The 27,100-nt window shown below is 38.9% G+C and overlaps 1 protein-coding gene across 1 annotated transcript in view; it reads right to left on the bottom strand.

Annotated features, from left to right (window-relative positions):
* The window catches only part of GPC6 (glypican 6), a 1,123,860-nt gene that overhangs the window by 749,151 nt on the left and 347,609 nt on the right, over positions 1-27,100 (bottom strand). The window lies entirely within an intron of this gene.

Below are 27,100 nucleotides of genomic sequence, written 5' to 3' on the forward strand. Positions count from 1 at the left end.
TTCTTTTAGTCCTCTTTAAGTCATATCCTAAAGTGTCTGTTCTCTGTGGTAGAGATTTGCTCATCAACAGGAGACATAGGAAAAACTTTACCGTTATTCTTTGTGTTTTGAAGCAGTCCAATGGAGAGTGGTACCCAGTTTTAAAATAAAAAAGCATTCAAAAGTTCCATTTTAGTCAGCTTTGCTGCAATAACAAATCGCCTTAAAATCTCAGGAACTTAACACTATAAGGATGTGTTTCTCACGAATGAACTTATTTCTTCCCAATGTTTCAGGATGACCGCTGTGATTTAACGATTTCAGCTCTGCTCCAATCTCCTCCTCTGCTGCTCTTATTTGTGACACGCCATCCTTGTGGCAGAGACGAATAGCAAGAGACAGAGACGGTGGAAACATGCACTGGTCACTGGTCCCTGAAGCTGCTGACCGGACATGGCCTCTAGCGTGGCCTCTCACTTTTTTTTTTTTTTTTTTTTTTTTTGGGGGGGGGGGGCGCAAAACAAGAATCAGACCAAGTCCAAGTGAACAAGGATAGGGATGTGAAATGCTCTCAGAGAAACATCACCATTGACATGGTAACAGACAGGAACATGTGATCATATATTCGACCACACTTCTTTGTAATTAAACACGGGTTTTCTTGCAAATCTTACAACTAACTTGAAAAGCTGACCTACGTAAGAAATTTCAATGGAGGATTTCAATTGAACAAACCATTGACATTGTTTCATTTCCCCTTATTTATTATTTATTTCATCCCAACAATGCTTTCACTATTGGTAGAATCAATGCCCTCAAAAGCCAACAGTGAAAGAGGTCTATATCTCCTGGCAGTTTAATTAAAATATAATGTCATTAGTTTGCTGTTATGATGTACAAACAACATCATCTTTCAAATAAAACCACCTTTACAACACTCTTCTAGCTTTCTACTCTGACCCTCATCATAGTCTACCTTCCTCAAAACATTGTCCATTTAACCCGTCCTGGCATGGTGTCAATACGTACACTTTTTCCTTCCCTCTCGGCAGTACTATAATTATGGAATATGGAGCTGAAAGTTTGGTACCTTGCTGAGGAAAATCCACGCATTACTGAGGAGCTAGGGCTAGTCAATGCAGAGGAATGAGTAGGGGTGGCAGTTGGAGAAAAAGCAAGTAGCTCTTTCCTGTGCCACAAACAATACAAAACAGAGGCTCTGTCAGCCCTGGCACTTGTCCCCAGAAAAGTGGTTAGCATGTGTCATTTGCAGGATGTAGCAAACAGAAAAGCTATGTTCTGTCCTTTCCCTGTGATATCACAGCTGCAGTAATGTGCTTAGAGTGAATCTTACCACACCATGCCAGGACAATATCCACCGGACAGATCTCACTGTGAGAGTTCTTTGACACAAGACAGATGCCTATAGTTTCTAGTTTTGCTCTGAGTATGCCTTTAATGAACAGAAGTTGCACATCTGAACTACCGCTAACACAACAGCACCAAAACCTCTCAGGTCTTTTTTTCTGGTACAAATCTCAACCCATGTTTGCAATGATTACAATTTTTCTAAGTCTTCTTTATTTTTCATACTATTTGTGATGAACTTCAGAGATCCATCCTCCGCTCTCAATAAAAATCTCCCCCATATGAACCATGGCCTCCCGTTGGAACATTTGCAATAACCAGAAGCTCGTTAATTCATGATGAAGTCCTCTCTGCCACCGGAAAATTCTAGGTATAAAGTGTACACATTAAGAAAAGTCCACAATTTCTGAGCCTATATACATATAAACTAATGAATTTCTCCAAAAGTAAGGCTGTTTCTACAAACAGGTAATTCACAATGGCTTCTGGTTTTGTATGTAATTTGGGGGTAATAGATGGGGCTTAAGATAGAACTAAGTAAAAATTACAATATGCTAAGTTATCTAGATTCAGATTTATGAGAAAACTGAACATTCTCCCATAAATATATTTGTAGACACGTGTTTATCTTTGAATAAAGATATTCAAAGATTATTAGTAATGATGGAGAATTCCAAGTGAACCAGCTATGATGTCAAAAAGCTTTCTTTAGCCTCTGTGCTTCATTGTGCTCATGCAGTACTCAAGATTGTTCTTGCTTGCCATCCTTTGCCTTCCTTTTAATATAGAAAATTAAAAATTAAAAAACTTCGTTCCCATTATCTATTGACTAAGAGTGGTCACATGATACTGTTCTGACCAGTAAGGGGCAGGTAAAAGCTTGCTAAACATTTTAGAGAAAATCTGTTTGCGTTTCTGGCATAGATGTTGCTTCTTCCTTCTACTTTCCTTTCCTACTATATTTTCTCCCTCCTCATACTTCTAGTAACTCAAATGTGATAGTAAATTCTTCAGAAGCCACACTGTATCCATGAGGAAAAAATAAAGTTATAGACACATTGACCAGACATCTGAGTCACGAAACATGTGCTTGGAACTGAAAACACTCTGACTTCTTGAAAAAAAATAAAATGTAAATTTGTGTTTCTTTTCTTTTTTTCTTTATTTATTAAGGTATTACATATGTGTCCTTATCCCCCACCCCCATTTGTTTAAGCCACTGTTCAGTAGGGTTTTCTATATTTCGAACATGAACACAAAGTGTAACTGTTAAGAGGTATAAGTGATTATGAAACTGTTGGCCATTGTCAACTTTTAAATAATTAGTTTGTTCCACTAGGACTAGACAACATCTTCAGATGAGGACACACAGGAGACTGTCAAACTGAAAAAAGGGACAGGTCATGTCTCTTCTGGAGCAAGGATAATTGGTGTCCACAAAGTTTTTGAAACACCGATTTAGGTACAAATATATCAAAACCCATTCCATTTTCTAAGGTATTTCATGTCTGAAAATAGAAAGTGCATGTTTGCCCTAGCCAGTGTGGCTCAGTTGGTTGGAACATCATCCCATGCACCGAAGGGTCATGGGTGTGATTCCTGGTCAGGGCATATGCCCAGGTTGCAGGTTCAATTCCCAGTTGGGGTACATATGGAGGGAACTGATTGATGCTCCCTCTCACATCAACGTTTCTCTCTCTCCCTCTGCCTTCCTCTTTCTCTAAAATCAATTTCAAACATATCAATAAATAAATGCATGCTTAAAAACAGTCTTGTTAATTTAAAAAATAAATCAAAACAGGAAAGCAGTCCTTGTATCACTTTTGAATGGGAAGGTGAAGTATGTGTTTACTAGATCATTTTAGAAAATATATACCAAGTAGTATGTTAATGTTATCATGAACAAACAATAATTTGCATCTTCATTTATAAACTACTCTTTTATAACCAGAGGAAGCAGGGGAAACATATGTTTAGTAATTTGAAATTACGGGTTCTTTCAACTGCACAGTCCTAACTCTTGATTAAAGACTTCCTGGGATGCAATTCTTCTCTAATACTATAGAAATCAGCAGCAGCATGGGCTGAAAAATATCAAAACATGAATTTAAAATTCTCAAAGGACTGGAAATCACAACTCTATTCCCTACTCTCTGACCTTTCTATTTCTGTCTCTTCTTGTTCCTTTTAATTTAGTTTTTTTTTTTTTTTTTTTTGGGGGGGGGTGGGTAGGAAAAAAAACTTTGAGTAATGGCAAAAAGCGCTATTTGGAAAAGTTATAAAACTTGGGTCAGGGAAAAATGTGGAATCTACAATAGGAACAGTGTCCTAGGATCCTGCACCTAAAAAGGCTGTCTTTCATCTGCAAAACTTGAATTAACATTCTTATTTACTTCCCCAAGTCAATTTACAGCATAATCAGTGCTCACAAGTCTGACCCATGAGATCACATTAAATGCAAAGTTCAACAAATACATAAGAAAAGCTCCTCACCAAATTATAAATTGGCAAAGGAAGAATTTCTTAGCAGTCAACAGTTTTGGAAAACCAAATTCTTATAGAAAATTGTCAACACAAATTTTAATCACCCATCAAATGTGTCCCTACTTGATATGACCTGAAGGGCTCATTAATATTTTTGTTTTCTAGCTTATAAACTCAGAACTAAATATTTTTAGTGTTAACAATATTTGTATAAATAGTGCTTTGATGTTTGGCTGCTTAAATATGCAAAAGACTTTGCATTTAGCCAAGAGTAGTCTGACTTGTTTAGGAAAAGGATGCTGAGAAAGATAGTGGTGTTACTGAAAGGATGTGGTTGGGTTGTGGATATATCATTGCATATAGTGTACATATTTGTGCATTTATGTGCACACACACATACACAAACACATACATGCACGATTAGGCCATTTGGGAAAAACTTATTTTTCTTACTTTATTATTACTTATGGTCAGTGACACTTCAAATCTTACGTCTTCAGAGTTAACACTCATGATATCCAATGGTTCCCATGTGGAAACTGAGACACTGATAAAAGATTTTCAAAGATATAAGTTCTAAATTGATATTTCTATATCATATTTCAGGCAATCAGATATTTTAAAACTTACAGTACCACCTTTTTGTCTCTAATTTTTATGAAGGTAGGTAGGACAAACACTTTGGAATTAGAGATGCTATGTCAAATTATTACTTCCCCTGCCCTTGCTTCCACAATAATCCACCAGAGCAGGACTCTGCGAATGAGGCATAATGTGACAAAGAAACAGAATTTCTGATAATACATACCCAAGGATATCCCCAGGACCACACTAAAGTGAATTATTCCATAAAACTGGAAATCACTTATATCTTTAATACACATTTATATATAGTATTTAAAATCAATGCAAATATTTATCATTCATCTACTTATACAAAAACCCTAGGTGTAACATCACGGCCAGAAGCACAACCAAAAGGAAGGAAGTCAGTCCTGCAGAGATCGTCTTGGAAACAGCTGCGCCCTCCCCCAGCTGTTTCCTTGTAGGGCGAGGTTTCAGGCAGGAACCTGACCTCAGGGTAAGGTTTCAGACAGGAACCCACCCTCAGGGAGAGGTTTCAGGCAGGAACCCTCCCTTGGTGTGGAGCATGGAAGTAGTAAGTCCTGGGTTGCCTTGCCAAGGGCTGCGCTCTCCCCGAGCTGTTTCCCATGAGGCCTGAGTGAATAACCCACCCTCAGAGTGCCAGGAGCGCCCAGCAGCAGTCAGTCCTGGGTTGCTGAGGCAGAGGCCACAGCGTGGTAGAACTCTGGGTCTGGCCCAACTTGGGGCGTGGCCGGCCTTCAAACCAAATGCTGACAGTAGGGAGGAGGCAGCCCCATTCCTTACGGAATCTGCTGTTGGATAGCTTGCTGTCAGTGGCCTGCCAGCCAGGAACCCCATTCACCTGCACCCCGAACCCTGACAGGAGGGAGGAGGGAGACCCATTCCTCACGGAATTGACAGGTGGCCAGCTTGCTGTCAGAGGCTGGCCAGCTAGGAATCCTATTCACCTGCATATCTGTATAAAGTTTTAATACATTATATTAGAGGTCGTGGTGGTACTGTTTTATCCACAGTGTCTCCAGGAATTGCTACAAATTTACTTCTTGGTGGAAGCACCTTTCATTCCCAATATAAATTACGGATTCCATTAAATTAAACTTCAATTGCTAGACTCAATATAAAGAGTGAAGTTGCTAAAACTATTAAAAAGGCCCAACTTCTCATTATTAATGAATGCATCATGGCATCTAGTCATGCTATAAACGCCATAAACAGATTACTAAGAGAAATTATGAGTCTGAATGTTGTATTTGGTGAGAAAGTTCTCCTTCTTGGAGGGGATTTTCGACAGTGTCTCAGTATTATACCACATGCTATGTGATCAGCCATAGTACAAATGAGTTTAAAGTACTGCAATGTTTGGGGATGTTTCAGAAAGTTGTCTCTTACAACAAATATGAGATCAGAGGATTCTGCTTATAGTGGATGGTTAGTAAAATTTGGAGATGGCAAACTTGATAGCAGTTTTCATTTAGGAATGGATATTATTGAAATTCCCTGTGAAATGTTTTTAATGGGTCTATTATTTAAGCTACCTTTGGAAATACTATATCTATAGATAATATTAAAAATATATGTAAACGTGCAATTCTTTGTCCAAAAAATGAGCATGTTCAAAAATTAAATGAAGAAATTTTGGATATACTCAATGGAGATTTTCACACATATTTGAGTGATGATTCCAATGACTCCACAGATGATGCTGAAAAGGAAAATTTTCCCATCGAATTTCTTAATAGTATTACTCCTTCAGGAATGCCATGTCATAAATTAAAATTGAAAGTGGGTGCAATCATCGGGCTATTGAGAAATCTCATCAGTAAATGGGGTCTTTGTAAGGGCACCAGATTTATTATGAAAAGATTACGACCTAACATTATCAAAGCTGTAGTATTAACAGGATCTGCAGAGGGAGAGGTTGTTCTTATTCCAAGAATTAATTTGTCCCCATCTGACACTGGCCTCCTATTTAAATTGATTCGATGACAGTTTCCCGTGATGCCAGCATTTGTGATGACTACTAATAAATCACAAGGACAAACTCTAGACAGAGTAGGCATATTCCTACCTGAACCCGTTTTCACACATGGTCAGTTATATGTTGCTTGCTCTCGAGTTTGAAGAGCATGCGACGTTACAGTTAAAGTTCTAAATACTTCAGCACAAGGGAAATTAGACAAGCACTCTGAAAGTGTTTTTACTCTTAATGTGGTGTACAGGGAGATATTAGAATAAATTGAATCACTTTATCAGTCATTGTTTGCACCACTGTTTTTTTTATATCATGTTTTTGTTGTTTTCATACCATGTTTTGTCATTTTTATATTATGCCTCTGTTGTTGTTATATCCTTTTGTTACTGTTTATTTATCAATAAATTTATATATAATTTTCATATACATTTTACTAATTTCCTTTCCTCTCTCACACTTCTATTATAGAGAAAGGGCAAATAGCAATATTAAAATATATCCGCTAATTAATTCCCTTTTAAAAAATATATATATTTTATTGATTTTTTACAGAGAGGAAGGGAGAGGGATAGAGAGTTAGAAACATCAATAAGAGAGAAACATCGATCCGCTGCCTCCTGCACACTTCCCACTGGGGATGTGCCCGCAACCAAGGTACATGCCCTTGACCGGAATCGAACCTGGGACCCTTGAGTCTGCAGGCCAATGTTCTATACACTGAGCCAAACCGGTTAGGGCAATTAATTCCTTTTTAATGTGCATGAATTCCGTGCACCAGGCTACTAGTTTACTATATTCTCTATTGGAAAAAAACATATTAGATATTGTGGGGAACACACACCTTGGCATATACACAGAGTCAAGACAAGACTTATGTCCCTTTGGGACTAGTGCTCAGTTCGAAGAGGTAAATTCATGAAAAATATCCTATACTCGTATAATAAAACGTTAATATGCAAATCAACCGAATGGCAGAATGACCGGTTGCTATGACACACACTGACCACCAGGGGGAATACACTCAAGGCAGGAGCTGTCCCCTGGTGGTCAGTGCACTCCTACGAGAATTAAAGGTATTAAAATAGAACTATATGTGATCCTTTACTCATTATATAGATGAGAATACTATATACAGAAAACATGGACAACGGTAGAACTAACAGCCAGTTCTGCAGTCTCAACCTATAGCATGCTTTACTCACTACATAATGCTGACTCCCTGAAACTTGGTTTCTTTGTGGAAACCTGTTGAGAATTATTGAACTGAGAAGACAGTCTGAATATGAAGTATCTTGGGTAACTAAAGTTGTGCCACATTTATGATCGATTGGACTAATGGCCAGTTCAATCATTCAAAAGAACCCAATAAACTGTGGGAATACACTAATGATAATAAGAGCTAATTTTTATTCTGTGCTGGCTGTGGTCAAACCTAATATTGCCTCCTTTAGAGCCATCACTTGATTTATTTCTCATAATTACCCTGTGTATTAAGTACCAAAGTATAGATAAGATCACAGAGGATTATAAAGTTTAGGAAAAACACTACAAAGTAGCAGATACTTATGCTTCAGGTTGCTTATTAACAAACTAGAGGCCTGATGCACAAAATTTGTACACAGGCGTAGGGAAGGTCCCTCAGCCCAGCCTGTACCCTCTCCAATTCTGGACCCCTCGGGGAATGTCCGACTGCCTCTTGCAATCCTGGACTGCTGGTTACTAACTGCTCACCTGCCTGCTTGCCTGATCACCCCCAACTGCTCCCCTACTTGCGCAGGGACCATTGGTGGGCGGCTTCGCCTGGGCAGCAGTCACAGCTGCCCAGGACCACGGGGTGGGTAGCTTATCCCTCTCCCAGGCCACTGGTGCACCTGCTAGCACCCAGGACTGTGGGGCATGTGGCTTGTCCATTTCCTGGGCCACAGGCGCAAGCGCAGCTGCTGGCACCTAGGGCTGCAGGGCGGGCGGCTTGTCCCTCTCCCAAGCCACAGCCTGGCTGGTCCCCATTCCTCTCTCACAAGGTCATTTTTGCCTGGCTGGTCCCCATTCCTCGCTCCCCCATGTTGAGGGTCTGAGCCTTTACAGCGTGATGAGGTGAGGGCATGATGACCATTTGCATATTAGTTCTTTATTATATAGAATAAAGTAGTAATATCTCCTCTTCCTGATCAAGAAAGGAAAGGGAGGGGAGCGGCGTAGGAAAAGCAGTACTCTATATTTACCGCTATTATATTTCCACGCACACATCAAGGGCACATTTATTCTATACGTATGTGATTAAGCAGAGTAGTCTCATTTATTGTTGTATTTGAACAGTGGAATTTATTGAATTTTACCAATTGAGATTTTTAGACATAGATACAAAACATGTTTTATTATATCTTTAACCAAATGTCAGGGCAATCTACTACATGTCCAAGACAATATGTAATGTTGCAAGTTAATTTAATTTTTTCTATCTTCCTACTAACTGAATTGGATCAAATGCATGACTCGACTATGAGTCATGAAATATAAAAATATATATTTTATTGAAAATCAGACTATTTCAGGAGTTTACTTAGGCATAGCCATTGTATCTTTTGAATAAAAAGATACACTAGTTTGTTGCCATTTTCTTTTAATGGTTTTGTTTACAAATATTGTAAGTCTGATTATTCAAAAAAGTATGCATGTCTATTTTTCTAATAGGCATAATAAATAAATAAGAAAGAAATAACATTAAACAAAATAAAGCAATAAGAATTTCCAGATGGTGTGCGAGACCTCAAAATGTCCAAGTGTAGCAAGAAACGCGGTTCAAATTTTCAGTATATTTACCAGCGCTACTATCTACATAAACAGACTGTGTGTTTAACCTTTTTCTGGGGGTTTTCAACTCTGCTAAGCAAAACTCAAAGACTATCTAGTCAGATTTAACAAGTCATTGGAAGTAAATGGATTCTTGGTGATAAATAATTATGATTTTTAAGATAGGATTATTTTTTCTGGCAAGAAGTGCAGTTTTATATCTCATGTTAAGTCCAGTAAATTTTTCTTGTACAACAAGGAAAAACTTCCCCAAATTTGGACTGATTTATTTGATCACTGTACCTCTGCCCCATTCCTAAAATTGTGTCACTAGTCTCTATCCTGAGTCCCATTTTTAAAATATTATCTTTGTTTTCTATGTTCCTCTGTAAAAATTTCTTTGAATATTTTGAATGCTGCTGCTTTAAAAACTATGTCACAAAGCTGACTCAATAAGGGATAGATTTTAAGCTTTCTTTAAAATCTCTGTCCTATCTAAATGATACCATTAAAATTTTCCTTTCAAATCTATATTAATTTCCCCATTTAAATATCTTTATCTAAAACCTGATTCTCCTTCCTTGGGCCGTTGGGAAAGGTAGGAAGGCAAAATTCAACTTGGTCCAGAATCCAAATGGACTTGTTGACCAGAACATTTTCCACTTCATATTTACAAAATCCCAATGTAAATGCAGGTACAACTAATGGACCACATGCAGCTGGTCCCAATTGCACAACCATATCACAATGAACTGTTAGCCCTCCACAACATTATAGAAATATTTGAAAAATATCAATATACTTACCAAGTAAAATCCCCCACCTAGAGCCCCTATGAAAAGGTGCACATTGGCAGACCGATCATATGCCCCTGCCCCTTTTACTATAGAATAGGTGATGCTCATGTGGCTGAGGTCATGAAGGAGAAGAAGGCAGTCTCTCCTCCCTGAAATTATACTGGAAAGGCCATTGCCATCTAAAATGGAAATCAGTCTGGAATTTTACAACCTAGAAAACAGCAGGGGAGATGCATGAGCAGAAACAGAGGCCGAGAGAAGATACCTCTATAGATGACGAGATGAGGAAGCTAGCTAGTACCAGAAGAAACACACCTCTGGAAAGCATAGGCCATGGCTACGGTTGGGCATTTGAGTGAGGTTGCATGAATGCTTCTGGCCACTGTCCCAGGGCCATCCTATAATTCCTCTGAGGTTCTCTCCTCTCTCCTCACTATTCACTGGATTGCCAGCTGTTGGCTCAGTTCCAATGGGCAAGCTATTTCCTTTGTCTGAAATGCTCTTCCTCCCAGACCCCCACACGATCCTCTGCCTCCTCAGACACTCCCCCACATAGCGTCAGCCCACTCAGGCCTCCCCTGACCACCCTGCCTACAATCTCAGTTCCCACCTTATACTTCTTCTGCCCTTCTCCATTCTTATCTTCTCTTTAGCAACTATCACCATCTATCATTTTATATAGTTTACCTAATTTCTTTCTTTTTCCTCTAATTCCTAAACCAGAGTGTGAACTCCCTGCAGGCAAGGACTCTTGTCTAACCCATTCCCTGCCACATTTCATCTCTTAGCCCATTAGGACACTAACTATTTTTTGAATTAATAAATAAAGTTAACACCAAAGACACATGGACTATTTATAATTAGTCCTTTATCATCAGGGTCTGAGAGAATGAGAATGGGTTTCCAAAACAAAAGACTTTAGTGTATGTGTCTGCAGGTATACAAGGTCATGTGCGTTTGGTCAGTGCCCTAGCACAGGGCCCCCCCCTTACAAATCTTGTGCTTTGTTTCAGGTTCAGTTGTCACTGTTTTAAAATTCTTATTAATTTTTCAAAAAGAGGCCTTACATTTTCATTTCACATTGACCCTACAAATTAGGCGGGCTGTCCAAATGCATGTATCACAGCTCAGGTTCAAATCTTTCATATTATTTACATGGATCATATACGTTTATAAAGAAAGCATTCCACATTCCACATGAGCTTTCCAAAGGCAGCATCACTGTATTACCAACACACAAACTAGGAGTCAGCAGAGTTGGGCTATGGCTCCACCTCAGCCAAGGACTACCTCAGTAGCCTCGAACCTCACTTTCCGGACTTGTAGAAGGAGGTACCCGAACTAAAGAGCCTCTGTGTTACCATCAGGCTCTCTTATTCTCTAATCCTTTTTAATGTTGCATTGCATCTTTAAAAGTATAAATATTTATTTTCCCCCTCTCTGCCAAACTCTCTTATGCAAGTTGTTATGACAAAGAATTAAGCAAGCAAACTCCTCATTTTACATTTTTGCAATATAAATTCTTGTTCTGATTGATTTGCCCTTAAAAAGGTTCAGTTTTCCACATTTATTTCTTTGCTTTCCAACTGTATACCCACCTAAACACAAAGAACTAAAACAATTGATTAACTGTACTCTCATTTCCTTAGATACATTCACATGATCAAATAACTTATTGGTTGGAGTTTTCTGAAACAGATCTACAGTTCCATAGTGAAATTCAAGCTCACCTGTGGGGTGAAGGACCTCTCTGTGGCCTGAGAACACGCTGACTGGCTGCAAGGCAGGTTATTTGAGGCAACATCAATGTAGACAGCAACACTGAAACCTCAGTCTTCCACATGTCCAGCAGAATCTTAAACTCTTAAAACACCCCTGCAATTGTTGTTCAATTAACAATAAAAACCTATGCGTAGAGAAATATTTTTAAAAGTATGCATTTTATTCATAATTATAGTCAATTCTGCTATGAGGTGAAGTATGTGCCCCATCCAAAAAAACAAAACAAAACAAACAAACAAAAAACACCTGCTGTGCAAAACTTTGTGATTAAAAACCACAGTGCTTATCAGGAAAAGGGAGTTAGATACACAAGGCACAAACATTACACCAGTGACAAATAGGAAATGACAGAACCCAAGTAATCGCAGCACAGTGAACACGTGTTAAATGACTAAGATTTCCATACATATGGCATTTGCTTTGAAAAAGCACTGGAATTTGTGGGAGAGCTAAAGAGAAGGGGTGTAGCTTTGAGCTGTCGTAAATGGTGGGAGGAGGGTTACCAGAAATTGGAGGGAAAGGTGAAACAGGATGTATGGATGGGATTTGGCTCGTAACACAACAGCTCACTGAGGTAGCTGGTAGATGCTGGGGGCAGGGTAGGCTTCTGGGCTGGTGACTGGTGTGCAGTCACATGGGCCCATGCTTCCAGATGGCACGACTTGTTTAATGCTCTGCTGTGGCCACCTTGAAATTCTCAACAGTTTTGGAACCAGGAATCTCACATTTACATTTTTCGCTGGGCCTGCCAAATTATGCAGTTTGTCCAGATCTGAGGTACAGGTGTGCGGTTATGTGTGTGGGTGCCTGCACACGAACGTTGTGTATTTTTATAGGGCACCATTCAGCCAGGTGCAGGTTTCTATATTCAAGTCAGTGTTTCTAGCAAATGAAATCATGTGTAAGCAAATTCGAAGTTCTCATTCTGTTCAAATTTCCCCATGATATATCAGTCATGCTGCAACAAGAACAATAAGCATGTTTTCGAACCAAGCATTATAGAGAAACTGATGGTATTTAACTTTTAGGAAAATGTTAGTAATCTGAGGTGAAGTGAAGGAGACAGGGATCCTGAGCCTGAAGGAAGCAACGCATTCCCTATAAAATCCAGGCTTACTCATTCACCCACCACGGGGATATTTTTGACCTTCCGGACACATTGCTAGAGCATGAGGAGGAGAAGTGAGGGAGGGCATTGCACATCTGGAGGGAGACCAGGTGAAGGGCAAGAGGCAACCGGCCCACCTGGTCTGATACCAGGGAAACAAGGAGGCAGGAGAAAAGCCTCCAAAATGAGCAAGTAAAAGGCCATGAGACAAGGAATTGGTCGTTTGAAGACCTGAGAACGTAATGGAGGTAGAGGTAGGACTCACACCCCCAGCATGGGGCTTCCTAGCCCAGCAGGATCTTACTCTGAGGGTCCCCATTTCCTATCGACAGTAGCTGAGCTAGGAAAGCACAGTTTAATGATTTCTTTATCATCCTCAGGTTAATGTTGCGGATGTAACATACCTATTTTGAATTTTACAATCTTTAGTGAAAAATAGGGAAGAAATAAAGAACAGAAGATTCACTTGCATCTTGGTTGCAAGTATATATCCTCTTATGATATTTGTCTTTCTATATATATAAGGCTACAGTGAAATAAAAAAAGTGTAGTTGAATACTGGTAGATGATATATGATTGTTCTCCTAAAATGTTCACCCAATGCACTTTATTTTTTACAGAATAAAGAAAATTCGGAGCAGAAGGTTTAAGTGATTTAACTACAAACCACACAGGACAAGTAAAGTTATGGAAAACATTCTGCCAAAATCACTTTCCCTCCAAGCTTCAGTCTCCCTCCATCCACATGTCATTGAACTACTTACATTCTATCACATAATCTCAGTTCCAGGATTCAATTTTCACTCTTGAAACCCTCAGCTTTCAGTTATTCCGTGTGAATAGGTTTATCTCCCCTTGTACATAGCCAACTCTTAGTCCTTGGCTTACCTAAAAGCACTACTTTGCGAAGGTAACTGTTACCGATGTGTTGATTTACATCTTTTGTTAAGCCTTCTATGGTGAGATGTGGCTGGTTTTCCACACATCTGGGTATCAGGGGCTACTAAGAGGCTCATTACCATAATGTGTTATTTATGTGCGTGTGACTTTACACATGTGGTTTTTCTCTAAGCGCTACACACCTGCTATTTTGCTTTGTTTTCTTTTTTGAGAAAGATAATTTTTGTGCTTTTAGGGGAAAATCAGGGGGATTCTGGTTTTTAGCCTCCTTTATTAATCTTGCATTTTCATTCACAATGAAATAGCTTAGTCCTGGTGTGAAACCAAGTTCATGATAACACAGGTTGAAATCAAGACATACAAAGCCGTCCTTTTGAAATGAACATTTTCTTTCAATACTAGAATCTTCTCAAACCCGCAGTGTTTCGAATGTACTTTAAAATGAGGCAATCTGCTTCTTCCCATGAGATGTATTATTTTAAGAGCTCCTCACATTTGCTGTGTTGCAAGGTATTGGGTCTCCCATTAGCTCACACACTGCCAACTCTCAGATCACACAAGGCCAGTGGGAGAACAGTCACTATACTGGCCATTTCCCACATTTGTGCTCAGAGAAGTTATATCTAAGTTTGGAAGATAGTAGAGAGAAAAAAGGGGGTGGGGGGACACATTAAATATATTGTACTCAGGCACTAATTCAAAAAATATTAAATGTGAGAATGTATTTCTTGTCATAAATATTAATAAAAAAAGTCTCAGTGGTTGAGGCTAGGGGATGAAGCAGGGAGGCCATTCAGAAAAATCATGTAGCACTCTAGTTTCTGATTAGAGAAGGGTGAATGAGAGAGAGAGAGAGAGAGAGAGAGAGAGAGAGAGAGAGAGAGAGACGCTAAAATTCTAAAATTCATTCTGTATCTCTTTAACATATAGGTTATCAGTTTCTTCTTCCAGTCTCCTTGAACAAACTTTACTTACGCTTTCTACAGCTTCATATCTCTCACTTATCAAGTGGTGGTCATCATAGGACCACTCTGTGAGATGTTAAACATTAAGAACCTCAGTACAATGACTGGTACATGGTAAGTTCTCAACAAATATTAGCAATTAATAGCATTTTAAATATTTGTGAGAATTATTTTATAGTGTGACCCTCGCAGGAAGTGTGTACAAGTGTGCAACTTATTTCCAGAGTTTGACAAGGTCTCCCATCTTAAGGTTAGTCACAGTTATAAAAGTATTTATTTCATTAAGTCTGGTTCTGTCTATAGAGCAAGTTTACACTGTTGTGTTTTTTTGTTTTGTTTTGTTTTGTTTTTAAATATATTTTATTGATTTTTCACAGAGAGGAAGGGAGAGAGATAGAGAGTTAGAAACATCGATGAGAGAGAAACATCGATCAGCTGCCTCCTGCACATCTCCCACTGGGGATATGCCCACAACCCAGGCACATGCCCTTGGCCGGAATCGAACCCGGGACCCTTCAGTCCGCAGGCCGACGCTCTATCCACTGAGCCAAACCGGTTTCGGCATGTTGTGTTTTTTTTTCCAAATTGGAAGTCTAATAAGAAACATATTGAGATCTTGTTACACCCAATTCCCAGACCTCTACCCAGAAATTTGGATTTGGTAGGTTTGGGGTATATGCAAGTATTCTCCTTTTTGGGGACATATCCAAGTTATGCTTATTAACAACCAAATTTGGGAGAAATGGCTATCATAAGATTTAATAAGGGATACTCTCATTTTATGAGTTTATTGTTATAAAATTCAAGGAAGGTGTCAGATAGTAGGATTCAGAAAATATTCTATGTACCACTACTTTTCCCAGCCTCCCTTGTATTGAGGTAAAGGCCATATCAGTAGTTCCAGCCAATGATTGTGAGTAAGTTTCCATGGATCACTGCTAGGCCACTACAGAGATTAAGGTATCTTTCTATTGTTCTCTTGCCTTCTTGAGATGAGCTGTGAGAGTGTTAACACAGTGATACCACAGCACTGATGGGGCCTCTGGCAGTCTGGTTCGGAAGTAATTATGGAGAGCATAGCACCAACCTCACCTTCTTTGGCCTGAGCCTATCGTATTCATGGAACATAAGCAAGAAATAAATCTTTGTTAAAATTAATCACCACCCTAACTGAGAGAATTCTCTATTCATTGAATAGAGCTTGAAATAAAGGAATAGGCACAGGAAATTCAACTATTCAATAAACACTTATTGATTAAATATGTGGGAAAATGATATCATAGAGCACAGCCCTGTGAGATGAAAAACAATATTGGCTCATCCAAATAGGTGAAGGATGTGCAAATGTCTACAGAGTATGAAGAAAAGGTTTAATATGGTAGGAGAGGGATGGGAAGGAGGAGACTGGTTAATTCTAAAGAAAATAGCTATTAACCCACTCCCTGTACTCAGATCAACCCTTTGCTTATCGAAAGGATTTTGCTTTGGGTAATCAACAGTTGTTTTGGAAAACCACAATAACATGAAGAATCTATTGATTTTTAGAATTTGGATGGGTGTCTGGTTTCTAGAGTACAGCTTCAAATATTTAAGCTGCTAACATTAGACCGACAATGGACTTAATGGTAATTGAAAACATCTTTTCAATAAATAAAAACACATTTTGCACACTTTATTTTAAAAAGCTTATTTATGACTTGGACTAACACAGATGTGGTTAGAGACATTCTGTAGTTAAAGAAATGGAACTTAATGGGAAAGGAAAATACCAAAGAGGAAATGAACTGATATGATTTAAAGTGTGATATTATTACCATTGTAAATTATGTCTGCCATTGCTGACTCAAGTAGAACTTCATTTGATTGAAAGCCAAGCAAGACCTCTGAATTATTTTCAGTTAATTATAAGTTAGCCATACACTGCAATGAGAACAATGTGTTAATCAGTCAGCACTGATTCAATAGTGACAATTAAAATGGTTGGTTTTTTTCCTGCTGGACAAAGGGTATCCCAGTGAGAGAAGAATATGGATATAACATATTTTGCTAAAAATCTTGACTGATTTGGAAGATTTATAAAAAAAAAATGTAGGCTAAGACATTCTTCACAAAAGTTTACACTTTAAAAAAGGTTTAACAGCCTTCTAAGTAGCATGAAAAATCAGTAATTTAAGAAAGCTTTAAGTGTGGGACTCATATCTTAGGTATAAGTAAACATATCATCTGCTCATTATCACAGATATAAAGAAAATTGTTGAGATATATTTAATATATAATTGAGCAATCATACAAAGCTGTGTCATATTAAAGACGCATATTAAAAGAAAAATGTTATACTATGAAAACATAAAATAAATTTTAATAAAACACACACACACGCCAAAAATCTTTCTGTATTTATAACCATAAGATACAAGCATTAAAAATTGTGAGAGTTTTATAAAAACATATAAGAATCATAGACATTTCCTTAGTTCTGTAATTATCTACTATGAGAATTCAGTATTAGGTCTGTGAAACTAAAGTTTTGTTTTCTTTTAAAATAACTCATATAGTCAATGTCTAAAGCAGTGATTTTCAATCGGTGTGCCACAGAATTTTTAAAACATGCAATACCTGACCATTTAGTCAGGGGCATTGACCTCTTTCCCCTTAGATTGTCAAATTAAAAAAATGGCAACAGCCAACACAACAATAGCTGTCCAGTGTGTGTTAATCAAAATTATACCTATTTTTGTCAGACCCACACAAAAAATATATATTATATAATATACATAATATTATATGAAATATAATATATATTTTTGGTGTGCCACAAAGTTTTTTTTTTATATTTTATTGATTTTTTACAGAGAGGAAGGGAGAGGGATAGAGAGTTAGAAACATCAATGAGAGAGAAACATCGATCAGCCGCCTCCTGCACACCCCCTACTGGGGATGTGCCCGCAACCAAGGTACATGCCCTTGATAGGAATCGAACCTGGAACCTTTCAGTCTGCAGGCCGACACTCTATCCACTGAGCCAAACCAGTCAGGGCGAAGTTTTAGTAATTAGTTTATGTGTGCCATTAGGTGGAAAGGTTGGAAAATCACTGATCTAAAGCAATAGAGGGAAAGCAGGAAGAAGAATGACTTATCCACATATTTGGTGCATTTAAGCAATTCCTCAGATAATGGGATTTCTCAGCTGAACTCATATATCTACAATGCAAGTTCTACCCTGTAAAAACATTACATAAAACAGCCGTCTTCCAAAAGGATGCAACATGTGTAATTAATTGCTTGTCCATACTAAAATACATAAATCCTTTTATCTCTTCATTTTAAAAAATACTCCGATATTTTGCAATTTTTGGTGCTAATATTGAAACATTTTCATAAAATTCTAGTATAGTTAATACAAATATTTGAAGCATGATAAATTTGCAAGTCATTTTAAAACTAAAGCACACAGCAAGTAGTGCCAGGCGTGAATTCTCAGCCTTCTTCCAGCCAAAGTGTAATTAGAGACAGTTGGGCTTACCACGGCTCCTTGGACAGCTGTTTCACTAAGCCCTTTCTTTAAAGCCTTGATCTCTGCCTCCCTAATTACACATTTTATCAAAGTACTTTTGCTTTGCTTTCCTAAGCCCTATACAATGGAGGCAATTCCAACTGAGATGAGTATGTGAGGCTCACTGATTTCATTGAGAAATTCTGACCCGGTCAAAATTTGGCAATACAATTACTGATTCTATTACCTTTTATAATAAATGTTTTAACCTATGACTTTTCTTACCACATGTCTATCATTTGTATTTATTTTACTAGGACATATACATGCATACACTAGTATATACATATATATATTTATACTAGTGGCCCGGTATATGAAATCCTTGCGGGGGGAGAGGGGGTAGTTGTCCCTCAGCTTGGCCTGCACCCTCTCCAATCTGGGACATCCCTCTCACAATCCGGGACTGCTGGCTCCTAACTGCTCACCTGCCTGCCTGCCTGATTGCACCTAACCTCTCACCTGCTGGCCTGCTTGCCCCCAACAGCCCCCCCGCCAGCCTGATCACCCCCAACTGCCCCCCCCCTTGCTGGTCTGCTTGCCCCCACCTGCCCTCCCTGCTGGCCTTCTCACCCTCAACTGCCCCCTGCACCGGCCTGATTGTCCCCAACTGACCCCCAATGATGGCCTGCTCACCCCAACGCCCCCCCACTGGCCTCCTCACTCCAAACTGCACCCCGCCAGCCTGATCACTCCCAACTGCACCCCCTGCCAGCCTGCTCGCCCCCAACTGCCCCCTCACCAGCCTGATCACCCCAACTGCACACCCTGCCAGCCTGCTTGCCCCCACCTGCCCTCCCTGCTGGTCTTCTCACCCTCAACTGCCCCCCCACCAGCCTGATTGTCCCCAAATGACCCCCACTGACGGCCTGCTCACCCCAACAGCCCCCCCCCTCTGGCCTGCTCACCCCAAACTGCCCCTCCCGCCAGCCTGATCACCCCCAACATCCCCCCCACACCGGCCTGATCACCCAAAACTGCCCTCCTCTCTTGGCCCCTAACCGCCTGTACCTCAGCCCCACCACCATGGCTTTGTCCAGAAGAACATCTGAGAGGTCTCCTGGAAGGTATCCAGTCTAATTAGCATATTACCCTTTTATTAGTATAGATCAGTGATGGCGAACCTATGACATGCGTGTCAGAGGTGACACACAAACTCATTTTTTTGGTTGATTTTTCTTTGTTAAATGGCATTTAAATATATAAAATAAATATCAAAAATATGTCTTTGTTTTACTATGGTTGCAAATATCAAAAAATTTCTATATGTGACACGGCACCAGAGTTAAGTTAGGGTTTTTCAAAATGCTGACATAACGAGCTCAAAAGGTTCGCCATCACTGGTATAGATAGAGGCCTGATGCACGGGTGGGGGCTAGCTGCTTTTCCGTGAAGGGTGTCCCGTATCAGGGTGGGAGTTCCTTTGGGCAGTGGGGTGGCCTGGGCGAGGGGCCTGTGGTGGTTTTCAGGCCAGCCACACCCCCATTGGGGTGGGGGTCCCCCCTGGGGATAGTGTTGGCCTGGGCAAGGGGCTGGGGCAGTTTGCAGGCCAGCCACACCCCCATGGGGTGAGGGTCCCTGCTGGGGGGTGGGGCCAGCCTGGGTGAGGGGCTGAGGGCCATTTGCAGGCCCCTCCCTCGGTGGCCGGCCTGGGCGATACAAACCTCCCACACTCAGGCCGGCTCCATGGCTGCTGCTCATAGGCCCCACTTCTGCGCCCAGCCTAGGTGGGTAGGAAGCTGGGCTTCCTCCATTGCTGGGGCAACCCAAGCCTCCCACCTGTTCTGGCTGGCTCCATGGCCACCGCTATCTTTGTCCTGCTAATTTGCATATTTACTCCTGATTGGCTAGTGGGTGTTACAAAGTGATGGTCAATTTACATATTTCTCTTTTATTAGTGTAGATATGAGGTGGGCAAAAGTAGATTTATAGTTGTGAGTACCGAAACAGATTATTATTGTATTATTGTTTATTAATTATTGCATTATTATGCATATGAACAACTATAAACCTACTTTTGCCCACCGCTGTGTGTACTGGTATATATTTACACGGACATATACACATATTACATATATACATGAGTAATACAAGTTGCTTTTTATCCATTTCATTCAGCATAGAAACTAATAATATACTTGTATTTACATATTATTAGTTTATATATGTAAACTAATAATATACAAATGTAACTTGTATATTATTTGTACATGTATTTTTATATTATTATATTTGTATATTATTTGTATACAAATGTATTTGTATATATATTCATATATTATTAGTATATATTTGTATGTTATTTGTATATTATTAGTTTCTATGCTGAATGAAATGGATAAAAAAACAACTTGGAGATTATGGAAGTAACTGAATTCAAATAAATAATTTATAAATATCAGACAGCATACTATTATATGAAGAAAAGGTAAATGTTAACTTTTCCACAATACATTGTTTGTGTGCGTGCGCATGCGTATGTGTATTCTTTTGCTTTTTGCTCACTAGGGTACCAGACTAAGATTAAAATTTTTGTGTAAAGTTGAAACCTTGTTTTAACACTAAATGGGCACCAAGTATTTTGTTTAATTACAACATTATAAATATATATAGAAAGAAATTCATATAAATTTTTAATACATAAATTATCACACCATGTGCAGCAATCATAAAGATTTACAGTAAATGTGTTATATGTCATTCCCTTTTATGATTTCTCTTCCTAGAAAAATTTCCCTAAGAACAAAATGACCCATAAGAATGTTATTTTCCAACTCCCATAAATACATGCAAAATTAAAAATGAAACTGCTGCCCTAGCCGTCTTGGCTCAGTGGATAACGCATCAGACTGTGGACTGAAGAGTCCCAGGTTCGATTCCGGCCAAGGGCACATGCCTGGGTTGCGGGCTTGATCCCCAGTAGGGGGTGTGCAGGAGGCAGCTGATCAATGATTCTCTCTCATCCTTGATGTTTCTATCTCTCTCTCCTTCTCCCTTCCTCTCTGAAATCAATAAAGAAATATTAAAAAAAAAATGAAACTGCCATTTGACCCAGTAATTCCACTTCTAGGAATATATCCCAAGAAACCAGAAACACCAATCAGAAAGGACATATGCACCCCTGTGTTCATAGCAGCACAATTTAACATAGCTAAGATTTGGAAACAGCCTAAGGCCCATCAGCAGATGAGTGGATTAAAATACTATGGTACATCTACATAGTGGAATACTATGCTGTGGTAAAAAAGAAAGAACTCTTACCATTCGCAATACCATGGATGAACATCGAGAGCATTATGCTAAGCAAAATAAGGCAGTCGGATAAAGGTAAATATCACGTGATCTCACTCATTTGTAGAATATAATGAACAACATAAACTGATGAACAAAAATAGATCCAGAGACAGAGAAGCATCAAACAGACTATCAAACTTCAGAGGAAAGGTGGGGGAGGCAGGTAAGAGATCAACCAAAAGTCTTTTATGCATGCATGCATATAAGCATAACCAATGGACACAGACACTAGGGGGGTGAGGACATGTGCTGGGGTGTGAGGGTGGCTGGGGAGAGTTCAATGTAGAAAAATAAAACATATATAAAACTATAAGTAATACTTTAAACAATAAAGAATTAAAAATATACACATATCCTCAGTAAAAATAATAAACAAATAAATATTGAGACTTGGGATCCCATCAGTGCTGATCTCAATTTTCTTATACATAAAATGAAGGGATTAAACTCAGTGATTTTCAGGTGACATTGCAGAGCCTAGAAGCCAGCTCACATGTCCAAGGTACTACTCAAGGGCCTGTGTAGTATACTAGTCGTTCATACAAATATTTGAAGCCTTTTACACATGCACACATACACATACATACACACTGAGAGCTATGCTGAGCCTGCTCTGGCTGCTCTTTAGCTTCCTTACGTTATGTCTCCCCTTCCATCTGTTCCAAGTCATATTCAGAGAGCACCTCCTGGAGCCAAGCACTTTTCTAGCTGCCGAGGTCACAGTGATGACTGAGGCAGACCCAGGCCCCCTCCCAGAGCTTACTGACAACTTTAAAAAGGTTTACATCGCTAACTCAAGAAAGCTCCTAGACTCTATCTCTAACCTCCCTTATAACTCTGCCACCTCTTTAAGTAAAAATTGAGTAGTAACTATTTGACAAGCCATTATAAACAGTCAAGCGTCATCACTAAGATTTTCTAAAGGACGTTCTTGCCCTTCATGTCCTCCTCCCATCCATCCTCAATGTGCTTCTGTTGTGGCCCACATATGACTCTAATTATGGTACAGCTTTTAAACAGTCTCATTCCGAATGTAAGATTATTATTATAACTTTTTAAAGTAAATGCAGTTTAAAGGAAGTTACAACTTTCAATCCATCTTGGGGGGGAAATCAACTATGGAAGTTGACAATGATGTGCTATTTCCTTTTGGTCAAGTGATCACACACTAGGGAATGATCATAGGTATTTTAATAAAGTTAATAAATACTTATGATTCAAAAAAATAGGAAACAAGTTAACGGTGCTGAAAGTTCATGACTAGCCCTACATACCTCATAACTGTGTTCTCAGATTGGTTGTGGGAATTGTGGTTTGTGTTTCTTTAATCTCTGGGTATTCATAAAATGGTAGATTGAGGGCACGCTTGTTATTTCAAAAAATGACTGATATATTATGTATTATGGTTTCTGCCTGTGCATTTCCTAGTTATAGTAGAAGAATCCACCTAACATTGTGTATTAACAAAAAGCACTTTTTCTTACCCTCTGTAATCTGTTTCTTGGACTCTGGCAACTCGAGAAAATATTTAGTCACCTAACCAGAATCTTAACCATGGAAACTACTAGTAAGTTGGTTTTTCTACCAAATATGCTTTCCTCCCAATGTCAAGCAATTGTTTCTGTTTAAAGAACATACTGTTATCAGTAATGTAATGGCACATATTGCAAGATATAAACAACTACCCCCTGGTTAATAAAGACAACTAATTTTATAATTTTCTCACCTCTGATAAGTTTTCATTAAAGTATTCAATACATCCTCTTCCCCACCCAATTCATTATATTCTCTTGACTAAGAATTTATATTCTAGATCACATAACTCAAATTATTATTATTAATTTATGTAGAATAGGCCAATTAGCTGCATTCGTGCTTTGAAAAGGAAATGAGAATAGAACAGTTTTTCTGACAGAGATTTTAATACAAATTCTTACCTATTTCATTAGACAAAGTGAAACTTAAAAGAGTAAAGAGAAAACTTGCTTAGATGATAAAAAGCAACTTAAATACATCTGATGTACTTTTACACATGTATATACACACACACACGTTTCTATTGAGATGATCCTTTTCACACACCCAGGCAGGTCTGAACAAAAATCAGGATTTGGCTGCTTCCCAATTTGAATTTTCTTTAGTTTAGTGACTATTTATTGAGCACTTACTGTGTACCAGATACAGCACACCATCTATGTTAACTCAGTATTTACAATGTCATATGATGTATTTTTATTCCCTTTTCCTAATTTTATAGATGAGGAAATTGAGGATCAGATTTGATAAATGAACAGGCTTAGAGAAAAAGTCGAGGGGCACGTATAAAACCAGGGCTGTCTTTGTCCTCAGACCATCCCTCTGTTAATAGTCCCATGTATCACAAGATATCCTGTAAATGTGAGGATTGAGGTCCTTGACCATAAAATGCTGGTCTAGATATTTCAGTGGAACCACCATGTGATAAAAATTGTCTTTTTTAGGGAAACTGCATAGGATGGTGTGTAATCTACATAAGAACATGTGAGTGGCTACTGCTCAAATAGCCCATGAGCGATGCAGTGGTTAGGGAGAGAGAGGAAAAACCGCATGGGAGATATGGTGGATGCATTAACCACTGGCATCAGTGAATTACCATTTTCATTCAATGTCTTAAGAAGAATGTGATTTAAAAAAAAATCATAGCATTAATCTTCTCAACAAAAGGGATCAATGTAGAAATCAACAGATGTTGTAATTCAGCATTTCTTAATAGGATCAAGTACTTTTCTGACAAGATGAGATGCTAACCGGTAATATTCAGTTGTGCTAATTTTAAGGCTATTTGATAATTCACATGATTGCTTTTTGTAAACAAAATGACTCTTGGTAGTTTAGAAAAAAATCGTGGTGGGTTTAAATCCTAAGAAGCATACTGTCAAGAATCCAACATGGGAAACTTTTCTTGGCCCATGTTGATTTCTCAGGAAATGGAGTTTTTAAGAACAATTTTTTTTTTTCCCTTTTGGAACACTTTATTGAGATGTAATTTACATACATGCAGTTCACACATTTAAAGTGTACGATTCAGTGCCTTTTAGTATATTCCCGGATTTGTGCACGATCACCACTGTCACATTTTGAATACTTTCATCCCCCCCGCAAAAAACTATACCTTTTATCTATCACCCCCATCTCCTCACCCCCACCCCAGCCCCAGGCAACCACTAAACTACTCTCTGTCTCTATAGATTTGCCTGTTCCGTACATTTCATGATTTATGGAATATAACGAACAACATAAACTAATAAACAAGAACATTTTAAAAGTGAACAAAAATTATAAAATATTATTACCCATCTGAATCTGTGTTCTGTTATCAGCCAGAGTCTGCAAATGGAAACACATGGAGAACTGGTGCCCTTATTCATGCCCCTGATATCATGATGGATAATACATTATTAAATTGTGGATGGTAAAATAATGAAGCAATTGTATGCATAAAAACAGATCATCAAGCCAAGCATATTCAGAGGAAATAAGAAAATGATGAACAAGATAAAAGAAAAAACAAAACAACTATGACAAGTTTCTTCACTCTGTTTAGGAAAATGTTCTGTCTTCGGTAATTATCTTAACTTTATATACAAAATGTACCATGGTTCAATAAACACATTTTGCTTTGCTTTTAATATTTTACTAAGAGGTATTCTGCAGCACTCTTTTCTTTAGGCTAAATAAATAAGGCATAAAAATCAAACGATTATGCTCTTTTCTTTGAAAAATAAGTTGCGGATTGACTGATGTATTTCCTTTACTATTTGGGAATACAGGCTGCAATCATAAGATACTGACAATAACTACAGCTCACATTGATTGAGAGCTTACTATGCATCAACCATTGTTTTCCTTGTCACTTCATGTATTCCTCATCACAGCCCAAGAAGCTCGTTGCTATTAGCATGATCAATCTTGCCGGGGTCCAACCCCAGCGCGTCCAGGGGTCCTCAAAGGTGTAGATGGAGTCGGCGAAGAAGGAAGGACACGGAGACAGCGTTCAGTTGATCAGCAGCCTAGCCAGGATCTCTAGCCAGAATCTCCAGCCAAGTTCTGGTCTGGATCTCCAGCGAAGTTCTGCTTTGGATCTCCAGCCAGGTTCTGTAGCCATGTTCCCTTGCTAGGTTCTCCAGCCAGGTTCTGTAGCCATGTTCCCTCGCTAGGTTCTCCAGCCAGGTTCTGTCCAGGTTCTCCAGCCAGGTTCAGTCACCAGGTTCTAGTCAGGTTCTCTTGCCAATTTCTGTAGTCAGGTTCAGTCCAGGATCTTTTGCCATGTTCTCTCGCTAGGTTCTGTCTCTAGGTTCTGAGGCCAGTTTCTGTCCAGTATCTTTTGCCATGTTCTCTCCAGCGAAGTTCTTCTGTCTCTAGAGAACGTTCTGTGTAGGTTCTGTGCCTAGGTTCTGTCTCTCTTGGTTCCGTATACTAAGTTCTGTGTTCTAAGTTCTGTGTTCTAAGTTCTGTCTCTTGCTGTCTTGTTACATCTGTATTTATACCAGTTGATTCAATCCTATCAATCTCTATTACAAAGGTTAGGGCGTTTCTTATCTTCATTCCAGGGAGTAAAGATTATGTAGCTTAAGCATGATTGTTCATAGTTAAAGTGATTAATTACCCGCCTGGCACTTAGTTAAGAGGTTTTATTCCCTCCCTAACTTCAGGGGAAAATCCCTACCTGGGGAAACAACCTTTCTCAGAGAGGAGACCTTGGTTAAAACACATAGTGCCAAGAAGGTGAGCAAACATATTAAGAACAATATGCCATATATGCCAGGTCCCTTGAAAACAGCAAGGATGGACCAGCTCCCAGCACAATCTGAAGATGAGAAAAAAGAGGTTCTTGAAAGTTAAGTAATTCGCCCAAGTAAATGGTGGGGGAGTTTATAGCCAGACTTCTGAACCTGTGTCCTCAACAACTAGGCAATATTAATATATTCCTTTTATTTTAACAATTTTGGGATACATATTTCACATTTTGGACAGAAATACAGAAAGTCTCTAACCATGTAATGCTACATTTTCTGGGTTTATTTACATTGTAGTTTAGTTTTTAAATATTTTCTGAAAAATAACATAATGATACACTAAGAAAATACCATTTATGTTAACACTAGAGGCCCCATGCACTAAATTCGTGCAAGAGTAGGCCTTCCTTCCCCCGGCTGCCGGCACCAGCTTCCCTCTGGCACTCAGGACCCAGGCTTCCCTCCGGCCACTGGCAGGCACCCAGAACCCGGTCCCTCACAGCCCCGGGTTTGACTGAAAAGTCATCCGGAAGGACGTCCGGAAGGAAGATACGATCTAATTAGCATATTACACTTTTATTATTATAGATGGTAGTAGAGAATATTAAAGTTCTGAATACTTCCTGATAATTTACTATCTAATCAGAAAGTATTTAAGAAGGGAGCAAAGTATATTATATCTTGAACATAAATGTACAATGAGACTGACAGCTTTATAGTATTTGAG

The sequence above is a fragment of the Myotis myotis genome, unplaced genomic scaffold, assembly GCF_014108235.1.
Source record: "Myotis myotis isolate mMyoMyo1 unplaced genomic scaffold, mMyoMyo1.p scaffold_m19_p_3, whole genome shotgun sequence".
In the NCBI taxonomy this organism is placed as follows: Eukaryota; Metazoa; Chordata; class Mammalia; order Chiroptera; family Vespertilionidae; genus Myotis; species Myotis myotis.